The sequence below is a fragment of the Peromyscus eremicus genome, chromosome 5, assembly GCF_949786415.1.
Source record: "Peromyscus eremicus chromosome 5, PerEre_H2_v1, whole genome shotgun sequence".
Lineage (NCBI taxonomy): Eukaryota > Metazoa > Chordata > Mammalia > Rodentia > Cricetidae > Peromyscus > Peromyscus eremicus.
Window position 1 is genome coordinate 20,954,389 of NC_081420.1, and position 19,615 is coordinate 20,974,003.

At 38.8% G+C, this 19,615-nt stretch overlaps 1 protein-coding gene across 1 annotated transcript in view; it reads right to left on the reverse strand.

Annotated features, from left to right (window-relative positions):
* LOC131910692 (phosphatase and actin regulator 1-like) overlaps positions 1-19,615 on the reverse strand; it is a 140,554-nt gene that overhangs the window by 115,196 nt on the left and 5,743 nt on the right. The window lies entirely within an intron of this gene.

Here is a 19,615-nt window from a genome sequence, read left to right on the forward strand (position 1 = left end):
AGCCCTAGCACATAGGAAATGTTCAGAAGATGCTTCTGAATAAAAGAAGAGTGAGAAGGAGGGAGAGAGGAAGAAGGAAAGATGAAAGGAATGAAAGAGCATTAATTACTAAGTTGGGGACCAAGTCAATTGAGGTGATATTTGTTCCCCAAAATATTATGCACCCTAATAAACTTATCTGGGGACAGAGAACAGAACAGCCACTAGATACAGAGGCCAGAAAATGGTGGCACACATGCCTTTAATCCTAGCATTCCAGAGGCAGAGATCCATCTGGATCTCTGTGGGTTCAAAGCCACACTGGAAACAGCCAGGCATGGTGACTCACGCCTTTAATCCCAGGAAGTGATGGCAGGAAGCAAAAAGGTATGTAAGGCGTGAGGAACAGGAACTAGAGTCTGGTTAAGCTTTTAGGCTTTTGAGCAACCGTTCAGCTGAGATCCATTTGGGTGAGGACACAGAAGCTTCCAGTCTGAGGAAACAGGATCAGCTGAGGAATTGGCGAAGTGAGGAAGCTGTGGCTTCTTCTGCTTCTCTGATCTTTCAGTGTTCACCCCAATACCTGGCTCCAGGTTTGTTTTTATTAATAAGACCTTCTAAGATTTGTGCTACATCGTCAATATCTCCCTGGATTCAGATACTATGCCTTCCACAGGAGGTGGTTTCAGGACTCATTGTGGGTACCAAAAGCCTAAAATATTCAAGATCCTTATATAAAATATTTGCATGTCTTCTGTATGCTTTAACTCACCTGTAGATCAACCAGTTTCCTTTTAATAATTTATTCAATGTAGAATTGATGTAAATAGTTGCTATGTTATATTGAATGGGGAATAATGACAAGAACAAAGTCTTTTTATATATGGTACAGATGTAATTCCCCCCTGTATTTTCTAATATTGCTTGAATTTGAGGATGAAGGATAGATATACATAGCTGGCTGATATGCTAATTGTAGATGTTTGGTGTACCAGATCTATCTGTCTGTCTGTCTGTCCATGTATCTATCTATCTATTCATCTACTTATGTATTTGAAACAGAATCTTGTTACGTAGTTCAGGCTGGCCCTGGATTCACGCTGTTGCCCTCTTTGGCTTTGAACTCTCTATCCACTTGCCTCAGCTTTCTGGTTGCTGGAGTTACTGGTATACACCACTATACCAGGCTCTAGGCACAGTTTAAATTCACTCATCTATTATATTTGACTGATTGTTATATCCTGTGTATTCTCAGTGAAACACAGATTTTCAAAAGGATGACTCTATTGTAATGGGGAAAAGGTGAATGGATCCTTAGCACATAATGATGACATGCTGGTTTCAGTTCTTCAGAAGGAACAGAAAGTAAAGAAGCTCAAACACCTCTGAATGTTTTATAAAACATTTCCATTTGAGTTAATGTAGGGCTTTTTGTTTAAAATGCCTGGGATTCTCTCTCATGTTATTCATGAGCCATGCATGAAGAAGAATGATAAAGTTGTTTGGAGGACTAGCTAGTCAGAGATTTCCCAGTGTTTCTTTAACTCCACATATTTATTCTTGATATAGAAAAATACATCTGTGAAAAGTTCCTATTTCTTACTCATTTAATACTTTAGATGTTGATTAAGGATTAAATGCTGTGAGTAGCTTTAGGTTTACCTTTATTTATAGAGATTCAAATTATTGTTGTTGTTGTTGACAGAATCTGGCTCTCTAGCCCTAGTTAACCTGGGACTTGTTTATGTGTATAGGCTGGCCTAGAACTTACAGTTGTTCTCCTGCATCTGCCTTATATTCTGGGAGTGCAGGTATTGCTACCACACCTAGCTACATACATTTTTCATATAAGTTAACTGTAAACTATTCTATTATTCAAGTACTTTTAGATAGATTCACCTTTTAAAGAAAATGGTAATGGAATACTATGCCTTGCTGCATACTGTTGAATTCAGTTATTATTCTATTTCATTTGTGAACATTATCTTCCATTTCTCTCCTTCCCTAATATGCTTTCTTCTTTGTCTTGCAAATGTTTTTAAAATTCTTTCCACATTCTCTCTTTTATTGCATTTTTCTTTAGCTCTAACCATCTTCTTACAGGTCGATCCCTTTTCTGCATTTCCCTCTCATCACACATGAAGAACTCATTGTGACATTGTTACAATATTTCCATATTCTTTATGTGTCTCATATGCATAAGTTCTTTTCATGAACTGTTTGACTGGGTGGCCTCAGAAGAACCTTGGGATGGGAATCAAGGGTGGTGGGTACTGCTGTGGGATGTTCTGTATGGCAAATGTGTTGCTCTGATTGGTCAATAAATAAATCACTGATTGGCCAGTGGCCAGGCAGGAAGTATAGGAGGGACAAAGAGGAGAATAAAGCTGGGAAGTGGAAGGCTGAGTCAGAGAGACATTGCCAGCCGCCATGAGGACAAGCAGCATGAAAAGATGCCAGTAAGCCACGAGCCATGTGGCAAGGTATAGATTAATGGAAATGGATTAATTTAAGCTGTAAGAACAGTTAGCAAGAAGCCTGCCATGGCCATACAGTTTGTAACCAATATAAGTCTCTGTGTTTACTTGATCGGGTTTGAGCTGCTGTGGAACTGGCAGGTGAGAGAGATTTGTCCTGACTGTGGGCCAGGCAGGAAAACTCTAGCTACAAATGGCGCCCAACGAGTTGGCAAGAGTTTCCACCTAAAACCTGAGAAAAGATTCTAAAATGGAGCTAAAAACAGCTTCTTAATTGTCTCTCTCAAATGAGCGGCAACTGCTGGTTTGAGCTACTGGTGGGTTCCTGGTGTGCACGCTCGACCTGCCATATGGCGGGAATGAGGCCTCTGCAAGTGGCACATTAAGCTGCATGGTGGATTTAAACTTTGCTAGTATAAAACAAAAAAAGAGGTTTCTGGGCTACACGCTGCTTGGATAAAAGCATAGACCCACGATAGTTCCCAGAACTGGTGGAAAACGTACCACCACCTCCATGTTGGGAAGCTGAGGTGGGCAGAGCCAGCAGCCACAGCTGCTGCAGTTTAAAGCAAAAGATTTCACAATAAGACAGATACAAATGTAATAGTTTACAATGTGTGTAAAATATATGTAGGCTTGAAAGAGACAAAAAAGGTGATATATACAGTTATAGAAACAAATACATAGTTTTAAAAAATAAACTCTTTAAAGAGACAGTAAAATTAATATAAAAAATAAGTCACGTGAAGATGACTATTACACAGAGAATCTGGATTGTGTTGTCTTTGGGATTTTTTTTTTATTAAGTATACAGTGTTCAGCTGCAGGCCAGAAGAGGGCGCCAGATCTCATTACAAATGGTTGTGAGCCACCATGTGGTTGCTGGGAATTGAACTCATGACCTGTGGAAGAACAGCCAGTGTTCTTAACTGCTGAGCCATCTCCCCAGCCCCCCGTCTTTGGGATTTTTAACTGCAGAAAAACATTTGATTGTAAAAGATGTTGAGTTAAACCAATATGTATATTTTAAAGATAACTTGACTTCAAAATTTGGATATAAGGATATGTTGCTTTGGAAAAGAGTCTCTGCTTTTGTTTCCACAGAAAGCCAGAGGCTATGGATTTGTTCCAGATTAAGATATATCAGGTTTGACCAGCCAAGACCCCCTGAAAGGTCTCCAGTGACAACATGGCCCAGATGATCCAACATCCAGAATGGTTTGAAGGCAACTGGCTCAGACAATACAGCCCCATGGACTATTCCATAATTCTAAAATTTTCTTTGTTTCCCTATAAGATACAGTGCCCCTCTCCAGCAGGAAGTAGTAAGAGAAGCTATGCCCAAATTCCCAAATTATATGTAATTTTACTTTGTTAAGGTTAAAACCTTCCTTTTTGAAAAAAAAAAAAAGGGGGGGGGAAGTGCTGTGGGATGTTCTGTATGGCAAATGTGTTGCTCTGATTGGTCAATAAATAAATCACTGATTGGCCAGTGGCCAGGCAGGAAGTATAGGTGGGACAAAGAGGAGACTAAAGCTGGGAAGTGGAAGGCTGAGTCAGAGAGACATTGCCAGCCGCCACGAGGACAAGCAGCATGTAAAGATGCCGGTAAGCCATGAGCCATGTGGCAAGGTATAGATTAATGGAAATGGATTAATTTAAACTGTAAGAACAGTTAGCAAGAAGCCTGCCATGGCCATACAGTTTGTAACCAATATAAGTCTCTGTGTTTACTTGATCGGGTTTGAGCTGCTGTGGGACTGGCAGGTGAGAGATTTGTCCTGACTGTGGGCCAGGCAGGAAAACTCTAACAACAGGGTACCATCCGATGACTAGTGTTATCTTATTAACTAACACTGGCAATGGATGATCTCTGTCACATCACCTGTAAAGTGTGAGGCTCAGCTCACATGCAACATGAAAAGGACCTGACCAGTTTCAACACTCTATAGTTATTTGTAGCTACTGTGTTACTTTCCTGATTAGACTATATATATATGTCAACTTGATACAAGCCACAGTCATTTGGGAGGAAGAAATTTCAATTCAGAAATTTCCTCCATTAGAATGACCCATAGGCAAATCTGTAGGAAATTTTCTTGATACATGACTGATTTGGGAGGACCAAACCCAGTAAGGGCAGTGCCACTACCTGGGCAGGTGGCCCTGGGTCCTATAAGAACCAGGCTGAGCAAACAAGGTGGAGCAAGCCAGTAAGCAGCATTCCTCCACGGCCTCTTCTTCATTTCTGTCTTCAGATTCCTTCTTGAGTTCCTTCTCTGACTTCCCTCAATGGACTGTGATTTGGCATATGTAAGTAAAATAAACGCTTTCATGTCCAAGCTGATTTTGATCATGGTCTTTATTACAGCAACACACAGGAAGCTAGGAAAGTTATTCTGGTATTTTCCATAAAAATCCTTGACACTTTTTTGTCTCTCGGGCTTAAGAGACATTTTTCTTTGTTATATAATTATATTTAGGAAATAATATGCTATCTGCTAGTCTCCATCTTGATTCATAGTATTCACATGTATTTCACAGATAAATTCTTTAGAATTTATTCTCCATATTGTTTCCATCATGTGACAGTACCATATTATTGTATGGGGACCTATGTAGACATGAGAGAACTTAATTCAGTTGTGACCTCAACAACTACCAAATAGAAATTTTAAATGGTAATTGCTTCTTTTTAAAATATGTCTGCTGGCCCAGGAAAGTACAATGTTTTCTTATCTTTTCTACAGCCAGCCAAACAGTTAAAATTCCAGAGCCTTCATGCATATTATTTCCAGAGCTGGAGCCAGAAATACAAGTTATATACTAGGATCTCAAAAGAAACATTTTATACACCCATAATTCCTACAGAAGAGAATAGAGATAGGAAGGCAAAGAAAATTAGGGTAATAGATTCTTACTATGAAAATACTTGAGGTTAGTAAAATTTATCCTTTAAAAATATTGTTCAGCATGTACTTATAGAACACCATTACATCAGAACCAGGTGAGCTTTGACTTTTGTTTCTTTATTTGTTTTGAAATATAGTTTTCCTGGGTGTTCCAGGCTGTTGTCACACTTAGAATCTGCCTGCTTCAGCCTCCAAGTGCTGGCATTTTAGGTGTGTTCCACCATTACTAAAATGTGGATTTTGTATGTCCCTGAGAAGAACCTACTGAATTAGAATTTGAAGGATGAGATGGGAGTAGCTAGATTTAAAAAATTGTTCCAACTATGTTGACTCTCATCACATGGATTTAGTATTACACTAGAGATCCTGAATAAATAAATAAGGCAAGCAAAATAAGTGTAAGATGTAATTAATTTGAAAGCAGGAACAAATATTTTGCTAGTCATATTTGTTATAATTGTATATACACAGAATCCTTAAAAGTACATAGGCTATTAAAAATAAATAATTTTCACAATATCACTGGATATGTTTGTATTATTTTTAATTAAAATTTATATATATATATATATATATTTATTTATTTATTATGGGGTTGAACATGCCTGTGCCAAGGTGCACAAGGTACCACAATGATTACGGAGGTCAGAGGAAAACCTGTGTGAGTTGTTTCTCTTTTTCCACCATGTGTATCTCAGGGATTGAACACAAGTTGTCAGATTTTGTGGCAAGCCCCTTATATGCTGAGCCATCTCAATGTCCTGAAAATAAAAATTTCTAAGTACCATACACAATGACATTGAAATACATGAATAACTATGAAAATTTTTTAATAAAAATAAATAACAATTGTACATAAAAACTCTGAATCTTCATGAACATAAATTAAGAAGACCTAAATAAAATGGGTAATGGGATTAATATACTATGATAACTTTCAGGAATTTTAAAGGAAAATCAATGTTAAGACACCTTTTAAAACTGGCCTGTAGCCCGGCGGTGGTGGCGCATGCCTTTAATCCCAGCACTTGGGAGGCAGACACAGGTGGATCTCTGTGAGTTCGAGGCCAGCCTGGTCTACAGAGTGAGATCCAGGACAGGCACCAAAGCTACATAGAGAAACCCTGTCTCAAAAAAAAACAAAACAAAACAAAACAAAAACCAAAAAACAAACAAACAAACAAAACTGGCCTGTAGATTCAGTGTAATTCCAAACAAATCTAAGCATTTTTAAAGAAGATTTGACAACTGATTCTAAAATGCACATAGGAGTGCAAAGGGAGAATAATCAGCATGATCTTAACAAATGAGCATGAATTTATAGGATTTATAGTATAAGACATGAAGATTCATGACAGCACAGAATATAAAAACAATGTAAGGTGAATAGATCAATAGAAGACCTAAAAACAGACATACGTCCTGTGACTTGGCTAAGAATATCTTTGTAATGTAGGAAGAAAGGGATGAACTTATATAGTGCCAGAAGGTGACACAAACTGATGGGAAGAAAATACATCAATTATCTCATTCAGTGCTGGTCCTGCATGCTGCAATACTGACCTGCCTGGCATGACATTCCCATTGGTGTAATAGTGACACAATGGTTATATAAGTAACCAACTGCATTCTGACTGGCTATGAGGCTTGCTCCATAGGAGGGATTTTATTTCTGGTCAGTAGCCCATGACTGTAAAGAACATAGACCCAAGGGAAAAACCTACTCATGGGGGTTTGCTATGAGATCATGCTGTGAAACTGTCTTCTAAAAAATATTTGTGTTTAAACTTGTAGATTTGTGTTGCCCTCAACTTTGGTCAAAAAAGTTTCTTTGTGTGAGACTCATAAGTAGTCAAAATGCCATGTATAACTAATGGTGAATGCTCCAGTCATCTATATTAATCGCCACCCATTCAAGATGGGAACATTGTGGAAGTTGGGGCATAAAGAATGTATGAACTGGCAGATGGAGAGAAGAGACATGGGATGCTGAGTTCCAGACATTATATGTCTGTTGTATGGATTGACTCACAGCAGTTGTGGTTCCCAGCATAAGATTAAGCCAATAAAAAGTCCAGCATAGATTGTGAGAGACTCTTAGTCATATTCCCTACTGGAGGGGCTATTGAGGACTGGTAGCTGCTTGGGGAGGAAGAGTTTCTCTTTTTCTGAGAATATGGTTGCTGTTAGACTGCTCACACTTCAGTGTATGGTCTCTCACCTGTGCTCATATGGGCAGCACTAATTGATCTCTAGAGATTATCAATAACAACAAAAAAACAAAGATATGAAGTTGTGAAGACAAACAGTATGGTGGGCAGTAGCTGAGAGTTGGAAGGAGGTAGTGGTGGGTGGATATGATCAAAGTACTTTGTATATATATGAAATTTTTAAAGAATAGATAAAATTAGTATTAGAATTTAAGTTCTGTTATACTTTTAGTATCATACACCATTAAAATAAGAGATTACTGCTATGAGCAAATATATGAGTGAATCTCACAGATTTAATGTTGAAAAAAAGAAGCCATTTTTTAAAAGAGCAAATACTGAATGTGCCCATTTATTTGAAGCTAAAGGATAAGTTCTGTGACGGAGGCTGATGTGCTGCAGGTACATCATTCTTAGGCCACTAAGAAGCATAGTTTACTTTGAGATGCAAAACAAACTTCCCATCTTATTCTGAGTGGTAACGATACTTTTCAGCAAAGCTTCTAAAAAAGCTTCATATTATACACATTTTGTATTTATTCATGAGATGAAGATGTGACATTTATCACTAAAGAATAATATTATGAAATACTTCTAGCTAATTAAGATATGCAAGTTAATTTGAGCAATATTTTTTAAGATAAGTATTAAATGTTTGTGAAAACATACTATTAATAACAAATAAATGGATGCCAATTATTTATTAATGACTTAGACCATTTAGGGAATGTTCATATTACACTATGCTAACATCTTATGTTTTTTATTGTTTATTTGACCATTAACTTGGGGATATTATCTTAACTATCTCTAGTATCTACACTTTTAATATTTTTTACATGTATAAGTGTTTTGTCAGCATGTGTCTGTGTACCATATAAATTTTTATCTATGTATTTAAGAATTCTCTATTTTTCTATGTGTGGGTTTAGCTTTTAATTTTTCCTGTTTCTCTCTTATTGAAAACAGGTTTTTAGATACCTTTAATTTTTTAAAGTACCCTGCTCTGACAACATAATAAGGTAACTGTATTGGAATGTGTGCAAGGGATAAAGTAATTGCTAGCAGTTCTTGTGCCTTGATCAATGTTAAAATGAAAAGAGGAAAAACCCAGGAATAAAAAGCCAGGTTGAAGAGGCTTCCATCCAACCTGGGATAATTTGGAGACAAAAATCTATGACATCCACTAACAAGAGATGTTATAGTAAAAGAAGACATTCGTGAGTCCTGAGGGTAAACGTTTATCCATGCATGCATAAATGAATGAATGAATGAGTGCGGGAAGAGAAAGGACTCTTGCTTTTTTCCCCAGCAGAATGCTGAGAGCTAACTTAATATGGAGGCAGATGTTGTAAAATCATCACTTTGTAACCATTACTATAAACATCAAGCAAGGGGGGAAAGATCAAGAAAAAACCAACAGAGGTGCTAAATCCAGGGGAAAGCTTGAGGAGGAGCAGGGAGATTTTCTGGCTTCAAAGTTCCTTCCCCCTCCCCCATTGGTTTCAAGGTACAAACTGGACAGCATTTTGTCTGGGCAATAAAAATGGCCACTCCTGGTAAAGGACAATTGGGTACAGGGTATCTCCACATATGACACCCAGAGAAAAATGTGATGTTACTTTTGGACTATTCCAGCCTAGAAGGAGCAAACTTGAGTCTTATCATGAGAATATAGCAGACAACATTGAATTAGGAGTGGTCTGTTAAAAAGCGAGAGAAGAACCATGTCTTTCACGAATGATGATGTCATAAAGGGCAACTTAAGGCCGTAGAAACACTCCAGGGTCAAAAAAGCAGAAGAGATCGGACCCTAGACTGGGCTGTCCTGGACCATAACCTTGGGTTGATCTGACCTTGGCCTGGATTCTGTCCTGCAGTGGAAGGGTACTTTAAGTCCCCGTCAGCTTACAGAGAAAGACAAAGAGCAGGCTAAGTTAAAATGCTACTGTGACTGATCAATGCACTGTAGTTATAAAATAATTATCTACACACACATTCACATCCCTCTAGACTGATTATGGATGGATAGAGGAGCGATAAATTGATGATAGATAAATTATGGAAATAATAAAGACAAGAGAATAAATCTAGTAAAAACATATTCATTCCTTTTTCTTTATAAGAATTTCCAGAGGTCAGATAGAGATGAGGGCCCACCCTTTCTAAAAAAAAATATGAAAAAAGTATCATTGTTAGGTAAGCCCTGAGTCTGTGGACAAGCAGTAATAATATTAAGAGTATTTTGTTTTGGATTAATTGAAGGGTCTTGACATTTTGTTAAAAATTGAATCTTGTATAATGTATTTAAGCAGATTGGGGGTCTAGGCTGCACGAAGGAAACACACTTCACCACTTGGTATATCTGACAAGAGGTAGAAATGAAAGCAATTTTAGACCTCACCGTTTAACCTGATACTATGTCACTGTGGCAAATTATCCCATAGAAAACACAAAATGTGAGCAATGCACGTGGATGTCATTGATTGCAATACCAATCCAGGGCACTGAAGTTACTTGTACATCTTAAGCAGATTTAACAAAAACATACCAAGGCTGGGTTTTTGTTACACTAAATTTAGCATGTAGATCCTGGAACATTTTTCTTTGCTATGCATAACAGCCTTTTCTAGAAACTCAGAATATGCAGAAATGTCACTGGTGCCTTTTAATCCTCACTCCTCAGCTTGTCACTAAAGGAGCTGTCTATTTCACACATTTCTGACACTGGTTCCCTTTTCTCTCTGCTAAATTTATGAGGGTCCGTAACAGAGAAGGGATGGCAGCTTTATTTTTACCATTTCTGCCCAGGTTCTAGACACGTGATATTTCTACCAGACCCATCTCAAATCTTCCCCATTGCATGATTTTAGGAAAGTGTTGTCTACCTCAGAGTCTATCTGAGTAGAACTAGACCACCACAAAGTCCACACTCATGCTTCCATATGCAGTAGAAAGAGGCTTTCCAAAGGATAAAGCCACTTCTGGGCACTGAGCTAACCCTGCTTTCTAGAGCTATATGATTCCAGTGACTTGCTGAGTCTTCCTTAGGGCTTGGATACCTATCTTCTCTTGGATTGATGCCTGCATACAGATGCATGCAAGACTCTTAGTTAACTACACTAACACCAGCCTGGCAATTCCCCCCCAGAGGGCCTGTTCCATTGTATGAAAAATCGTACCTAATTTGAAAAGTCCTTATTCATATGAGACTTATTAACAAAACCTGTTTCTCTTTCTGGTGGGAAAATTGTTCTTTTTGTTTTCTTTCTTTCCATCTTTGCATGTCCAAACTGCCTGATTTCTGTGGCTGAAATATTTTTATGCCCACTCCCACACTTCTGTACCACTAGGAAAATTAGTTTTGCCCTCTTTTTTTTACCTCTGCTGAACTTGTGGCCCTTAATGTTCTTCACTTTATATGAACAGATAAGAAAGATGATGACAATATTATATTCCATTCAGAAAACATGAAGTACTGCTTAGAAAATACAGGGGTGAGGTCAGCCTTCCTGAATTTGTACCTAAATCCCATACTTACAGTTTCATGATTTTATACAAAGTAGTATCTCTGTGAATCTAGGATACCAACATAGCACCCCCCGCTACAGTCTCCATGAGGATGCAAACACATAACCTTATTAAGTCTTTGGCAAAGGATATTCTTGATAAACTTTGACTAATAGTATGGAATACTATTATTACTTGATAGTCCAAAGCAAGGCTATAGTTGTGAAATTAAACATTGGCATAATTCCAAAGCTTAATACCTATTATTTATTTAAAAAAACTAGCTCTCTAAGCTTTGGTTCCCTTATATGCAAATGAGAAATAAAATGAACTCTTTTACTGGGCCTTGGGAGGATAAAACATTATGTAATAAATGTAAAACACCTAACACAGAGCCTGACAAATGGTGGGCGGGCAACAAATGTTCACTGCTTCCTGTCCTCCCGGTTTCTTAAAGTAGACCCTGTGCAGAGTGGCTGGGGGCTGGCTGCTAAAACATGCTAGATACAGAAAGGAAAATGTGTTTCGGGCTTTGCATGTTGAATTGAGTTGGACAGAGGCTTAAGCAGCTTCTGTTATTTAAATGTTGATCATGCCTAGCCAAGGTGTATAAGTCACTTTCCAAGTCTCATTCAACAGTATAGGTAACAGCAAGCCTTATGATTTTAATTTTGCATTTTTCTACATGGCTGGTTTTAAATAGAGGTGGTAATTAATGACATAATTTAAAGTCTTCAGATTGTCGTACCTCGGATTCGTGTTCAGTGTGCAGAAAGGTGACATGCTTGGCAGTACCTCATGCAGCAGACTGCTGGCCTTGCTCATTTGGAAGTCACCTCAAAGTAAAGGCTGTTATCTTGAGTTATTTGAGTCCCTCTACAAGAAGACAATAGCAAGTAGAGATAGGAATACCAGTGTACTGGCTAGTTTTTGTCAACTTGACACAGGCTAGGGCCATCTGGGAAGAGGGAACTACAACTGAGAAAATGCCTTCATCGTATTGACCTGTTGGAAAGCCTGAGGGGCAGGTTTTTTTTTTTTTTTTTTTTTTTTTTTTGGTTTTTTTGAGACAGGGTTTCTCTGTGTAGTTTTGTGCCTTTCCTGGAACTCGCTCTCTAGACCAGGCTGGCCTCGAACGCACAAAGATCCGCCTGCCTCTGCCTCCCGAGTGCTGGGATTAAAGGCGTGTGCCACCACCACCCGGCCAGTTTTTTTTTTAATTAATGATTGATGTGGGAGAATACAACCCACTGTAGATGATGTAACCCCTGGCAGGTGATCTTGGGTTGTATTAATAATTAAGCCGAGCTAGCCATGAATAGCAAGCCAGTAAACATGGTTTTCCCATGGCCTCTGCTTTAGTTCCTGTCCCCAGGTTCCTGCCTTGAGTTCCTGCCCTGACTTCATCTCATGGTGAACTATATGACGTACCATCAAATAGATCCCTTCTTCCACAGCATGCTTTTGATTGAAGTGCTTGTCACAGCAACAGGAACCTGACTAGGTAGTCAGCCTAGGCACTGGGATCCTGGATTTTGACTAACTCCTCTTCCACAATCCAGCTGTGCGAACTATTTAAATACCCAGTGCTCTCCACCCCCAACCATCTAGTCCCTAGAAATGAAGGAAACTACAAAGCTGGGAAGACTTATGTTTGAATCCTGGCATTATAGTTATATATAGTTTAGATATATTTTTCCTTCTAAGCTTTAATTTCATATGATTTGGGGCAATAATATCTAACCAGTGACAAGTTTGTAGTTTTGAGTGAAACATGCATGCATAGCTTCCGGTATATGTTAGGTATTAATAAGCAATGCTTGCGTTTCCTTCCTTCCCCAAGGCTTAGCTTTATCATCTGTAAGATGAGCTAGTTGAATATAGCATCTTCAGGCTTTAACGTTCTACCATTGCCATGATTACACTGTTGAGTAAAACATTAGAAAGACCTGCTGGCTGCTGGTGTGTCTTGAACAAGAAGAACGTTGTTGGCAAGTCAGGGACCACAGACTTTCCTTGATGGATGAGTTGGAGGGAAGACCCGCCCAGGGCAGATTAGGTGGATATTGTACTTGCATTCTGTTGTGTCTACAGATGGGCTGCTGATGGTAATCAGATCACAGGGTATTAGTCAGCCACTCTGTCTAGTAAATAACAGAAAAACTGATTCAGGGACACAGTCCAGCTGGCAAAGTTGCCTTTGGGGCAAAACCAAAGCACAATGGACCTCTCTCCTTTCCTTCAAATTGTGTCTGATTATTAATTCATCATGAGAATCAACAATTATTCATTTTTAAATTAAAATAGAGAAATTAAAGGTAATCTGTGGACCTTCATTTAGATTAAAAGCACACACAACTGTGTGTTTATGTACATTAAAGGGATGTAAGCATATGCACCAGACTGTAGGAGTACCTATTTTAGGTGATGCTTGAGTTTGGTTTGGCTTGATGGTCTGTATTTTCTATAACTATTATGTACTACATTTGGTAGTGAGAAGAAAAAAATGAGTTAGGAGTGTTGTAAGAAATTCCCATGGAGACCTAGGAAGGTTGCCTGTCTAATTCAAACTAAGTACAGAGGTCTCTCCTCCCTCTGTGACAGTTTCCTGAGAAAGAAAGATTAAATATCCCTGTAGGGAGCTCTCCCTGCAGTATAACTACATAAAATGACTGTGGCACCATGTTCTTATACAGCTCTTGAGGCATTCTGCCTTTGAACATGAACTATGTGAACACTCTAAATTCTATTTGTCTGCTCATAGTATCTGCACTGGTAAATATGCTCAACCATAGGACATTGACCTAGAAGATGTGGTGGAGAGGATCAAAAGGTTTAAGGTTTTAATTATGACTTTATTTACACAGCTGTGGGGCCTTGAAAAGTTACTTGATCATTGGAACATCTGAAAAATGGGATAATAAAATATACTCCACAAATTTCCCCTTTGTGGATCAAATGAGACAATAAAGGCCCTGATACATAGTGAAGTCTCTTCTCTCCTTTGTTTTCCTTTGCAACCTCAGTGTACATATCCAAGCTGGTGAGTGAACTTGGGTTATGGGTTCAATGTAGAAGTCAGCCTTGTAGGGCATTTGCAGTGTGGTCTGGCTTTTCAAAGATAAGATAAGATCTGGCTAAGGTAAGTGCCATCTTCTCTGGCCAACTTAGTCACCAAACTGTTTAATTAACTAAGCAAGAGATCTTGCTACATTGGTCCACAAGAAAAGTAAGGTCTATTTTTAACCAGTTGCAGCAAAACCTCTTTTTCTTCTCCTCTGCAGTATCCTGTGACAAGCTACAGTTCTACACAGTGAATGAATTTGTTTTGAGTTATTTTGGGGACTTATTTCTTAGATGATCATCTCTGGGCTAACTCAGAACATTGCTTCAGATGAAAACCCAATCCAGAATTTGAAATTGTCTTGACAACTACAAACATTTGCTTCATATAAGTATTTAAAGTGGACTATTAATTTTCAGTATTAGTGATAAAGAGAAAATGTTGTGTTTATAGTCCAAGCTGTAATTTAGAGTGTTTCCTGATTATCTTCCAGTCCTCTAATTAATATGAAAGGAAAGATTAAGATTCAGAAGAAATATAACTCAGAAACACTGCAAAAGATGTCAATAAATAATTTTCAAGAACTATTGTGCCATATTGAGTATTTTGGATTGCTTGCCGAGGTCTCTATACCAAGATTTGTGTATGTAGAACTTATTTCATATTGATGTTTACATGTATTACTAGATCCAACACACTCTCTAAATTCAATACATTCTAAACTAATTTCCTTCATGTTGGTTCTCTTCTTATAATCCTTCTCACGGTGAATAACTTCTAATATCCAAAAGTAACATCTGAGAATGTCTTGACACACCGCTTCCTCGGTATCCACCTGTCTTGCTCTCACACATGTAGGGAGAATCTTCTCAGTGATTCCAGATCCCTTTCTCTTCTGAATCCACCCATTTGTTTGCTGCACAGTCATGTTTACATCACTGCAGTAGCCAGTGGTGCTCCTGGCTTCAGTCTTTCTCCCTCATCAGTCCTCAGATCCTCCATGAGCTTCATGATAACACGTTTGAGCACAGATCCCTACTATGCTGTGCTCTTTGTTAGACCCAACATCTGCTTTGAAATTCCTTAGTTCGGCAAACAAAGTCTTGAGTACTTGGGCTTCTGCCTCCTCATCTAGTCTCTTCTGAGTCTGCGTCTTTGCACTGTGACCTCTCTGTCTTTGCACTGCTCCTTGTAATCAACATGGGATTCAAACTGATCCCGCTCTTCAGATGCCCATGCCGTATCACATGTCACTTCACACTGCCTAGAAGATGCTTCATGGTCCTCACTCAGTCCAACTGAAATGTAAGTTACCAGGCATCACATCTTGACTATCAACTTGGAAACACACTGGCATCTCTGATGTGCTAGTTTTTGGTGTAAAACCCTACGAAATGAACAGATGGCTAATATTGCTCAACAATAGAACCATAAAGAGGAGTCTTTTGGAATCTGTTAGTAATTTTGTTTCAACATCAATTCTATAATTTTTCTTATTTTGTGTTTTTTAAAGATTTATTGATTTGTGTGTGTGTGTGTGTGTGTGTGTGTGTGTGTGTGTGTGTGTGTGTGTGTTTCACCTGAATGTATGAAAGTACACTGTGTGCATGCCTGGTTCCCACAGAAATCAGAAAAGGGTATTTGATTCCCCTGGAACAGGAGTTATGGAAAATTGTTGGCTGCTATAATTATGAACCACCATGTGGATTCTGGGCACTGAACCCAGGTCCTCTGTAACTGCAGCAAATGCTCTTAGCCATTGAGCCGTTGCTCCTGCACACCCCCTCCTCCTATTTTTCTATTTTCAGACTGTCTCACATTTCCAAAATGCTTAGAAATTTGAATTAGGAATAAACAACATTCAAGAAGAGATGGGATGGGGTGGGGATCTCTCTTGGGGAGATGCAGCCTTGCCACTTTCTTTTGAGGTATGATAAAATTAAAGGGGATTAATATAAGAGTGACCAATAATTATATGGGTATTAATAGGTGCTTAATATTTTGTTTAACTTTCTACCTTTATTTGTTGGCTGCTTAGAAACTTTGTCTTCCTATAGTATTTTCATGTCTTTTGGGAGGACTAGGTGCTATTTGTGCTACTAGCCAATGTTTTTTAGTAAATGATTTTAATTCATTTTCTATTGTTCTACTTATTTCCATGTATTGTTTTTCCTCAGCCATAGTCCATATAAATGCAGTGCTGGCTATGTATTTTTCTGTTTCAATGATGTATTTTTTATTTAAAATTTCCTAAAGCACAATAGAATAAATACACTACCATTATAAGAGAGTACCTTGTGTTTTTCTGAAAATCATATGTTGTTCCACAGTTTGCAAAGTGCTATTTTGTTTCATTTAATCCTCCAAATGCCATTTGGGTTGAGAACTCTTGACCTGATTATCATTTGTACTGGGAATGCAGAAGGGAAGCAAAAGAGACTAAATTCTTGGTCTAACCACCAAGCTAGGAAGTAGAAGTCACTGTTTGAGCTCAGGACTATGGGAGGGTAATGACGAAATTCTAAAACACAATGACACCCTGTAGTCAAGGTGGGGAACTATTTGATTCCTATCATAGATTATTATGTGCTATCATTGTAATATTCCAATACATACAAAAGGGACAGGAAGTAAATATAAAAACTGAATAGTTACATAGACTTAAAATAGAGTTATACGCACTTTTTTTTTTTTTTTCCCCAAAGGCTTTGATAGTATCCTGATTTTGCTCTTCGGATTGAGAAACAAATAGATCTTGAAAATCATTTCTATATTTAGACACAGTACTTCGAGGTCCCAGTTTAACATATCAATGTCCATTCAGGAGTTTTGCTCAAGTCTGTGTGTCTAACGGCTCACTGGGAAATTATTAAACATACTGAAAATGGTACCAACTTATAAGCTAGCTTTGGTATGCTAGTCTCCCATCCTTCCCTCTGCTGCACAGTCACAGGGTGGTACTGCAAGTTTTCTTTTTTGCATTCTTTAAAAAAATAAATTTTTTTTGAGAAAACAGATTTGTTTGGGCAAATGAGGAGTGAGAATTCATCCCCCAGCACCTGTGAATTGTTTATGCTAATTGGGTCATGGCTGATGCTAGCTGAGTGTGGGCTGCATTTTAATCCACTCTTTCATATGCCGTATGTGATAGTGGGAGTTATTAATTGATTGGAAGTGTTGCCTTGTATTTTCATGTCATTTTCTTCCTCTCTGTGCCTCATTATCTCGGGTTCTCTCTTCCTCTCACCCTCTGCTCTACACAGGAAATATGAACTCCAATACGAGTTAAGACAGATGGCTACTAGGAGCAAGGTACCCCAAATATCAAGGACCTCCACAAAAGCTCCTTTGTGAGCAGGGCTGCTGTGTTCCGAAGGCATGCTCAGAAGCTGGGGCTGGACTGCATGGCCCTCTAATCTGTAGGACTGGAAGACTGGCTGTCTACATATTTCCTCTATTTGCTTTCATTCTCTCCTTCATACACAATGTTCTCTGTATTAAACACAGGTTGGGAGAGCCTGGGTGTGAGCAATTAGAGGTTTAAAATGGAACATGTGGGAGGCCAGGAGGACAGGCTTGGTCATTGCTTTGCCACCCATGAGTGAAGCACAGCATGCAAATTCCTTGCTAGGCTCACAAAGAACAAATTCCCACCCCACCCCACCCCCAACAGGAATTTGTTGAGGGCGATGATCTGAGCACCACAAAAGGATTTTGTAAAGTTTTCACATGAAACCCTTCTCTGAGATGGATGGGGTCTACAAGTTAGCGTTTAAGTTACCTGGATAACGAACCAAGTAAAACACAGGAAGGAATCACTTTGTGGGGAGATGTGACTGATATCATTGTGTTGGCACTAGCTAGCAGGACTCTAAGGGCAGACAGGAAGGTGTTAGTATAATGTAGAAGGTTGTAATCCACTTGGCAGCCATGCCTTAAATGGGCACTGGATTGACTTGTGGTCATTGCTTGTACCACAGTCTTTCTGGAGAAAACCAGAAAAACAGACCTCCAGCTTCAGGAAAGAACCACAGCTGAGGTCTCAGGGGACAGGGATGGAGAAAGAGTATGGCCTGCTACTAGAAGAACGAGTAAGACTCTTAAATACATGGCGAGCTGTTCTCACAGTGTATTTCCAGTAGGTGACTTTGATGGGTCTCTACAGTTTCCTCTATTGTGTCTGGTTGGAAACGGGAGTGTGAATTGTGGCTGCACTGAGGATCAATTGGCCAACGTGTGTAAGGCCTGGACTGGGCAGTAGAGCTTAAAGGAATTTAGGGAAAGCTCAGAACTCGGTTTCTGAATACAGTCAGAGCATCCTTTGAATTGGTCTCAGGTAAGTTCATCACAGGGAAACATGGGGTTCATCTGCTTCATAACTACTTCCAGACAGAAGAAAAACTCAGTCACTATAGACAATTAAGCATTAAAATCTTCATTGTCTCTAGAAATTTGGTTTCAAAGTCTATACTTGTTTAATAACATATAAATTTTTCTTGTAATACGTTCCTTTCTCTTTTGATTCTTTAAAGGATTTCTTTTGTTTTACAACAGATACATTTGAGTTGAGGACTTCCTTTCCTTTTCCACATCTTAATCCTTCCAATCGTTCTTTTTATGCACCATTCCTTCAGTCTTAAGTGCTTTCCACTTCCATCTAAAGACTTTAGGACTTTAAAGGAACTGGGGGTGGGAGGAGCAGCGTTTTCCACATCTGGAAGCCTTAAGTCTTTTCTCTGAATCTGGTTTTTCCTTGAACGTGTAGACTGAAGGATTCTTGTTCCGCCAGGTCAGTAGAGGCATTTAATAAATTGTAATGGTCTCTTTATACCAAGGATGATGCTGCCCACCAACAAAGTGATATTTAAGGAGACCACTGCACTTGAGGTAGATGGAAGGCATTTAAGTAGCAAACAGCAGTATTAGCAACTAAATGATAAACACACACACACACACACACACGCACACGCACACGCGCGCACACACACACACACAGAGGTAGATGGAAGACATTTAAATAAAAGGATAGTATTAATGACTACTTGACAAGAGCTCTCTCGCTCTCTCTCTCTCTCTCTCTCTCTCTCTCTCTCTCTCTCTCTCTCCCTGGGATTTCGGGATAGCCAACCATTTCTATGAAGAACCCGAGCCTTACAAAGACTGCGATTTTCATGAGTTGCTGTACCAAGTGAGTAGAGGGATACAGTATGGGATAAAAATGGAATCCTGTACTATGACAGAGACTAGAAACATCAGCCAAAACTCACCGTGAGGTGATGTTGAAGCTAGGTCTTGCCTTAAGCTCAGAAAAGGGAAGAATGCTATCGTTAATTAACCGTTGCTAATGACTTGCAACTAATTGAGTGATAGCAAATGTCTTTGTCTCTTGGAAGGTTAGATAGTTGGAGTACATTCAGCTGAAAGCTAAAGATTCAAAAGCCAATGGTTCTGGGGGATTTTGTG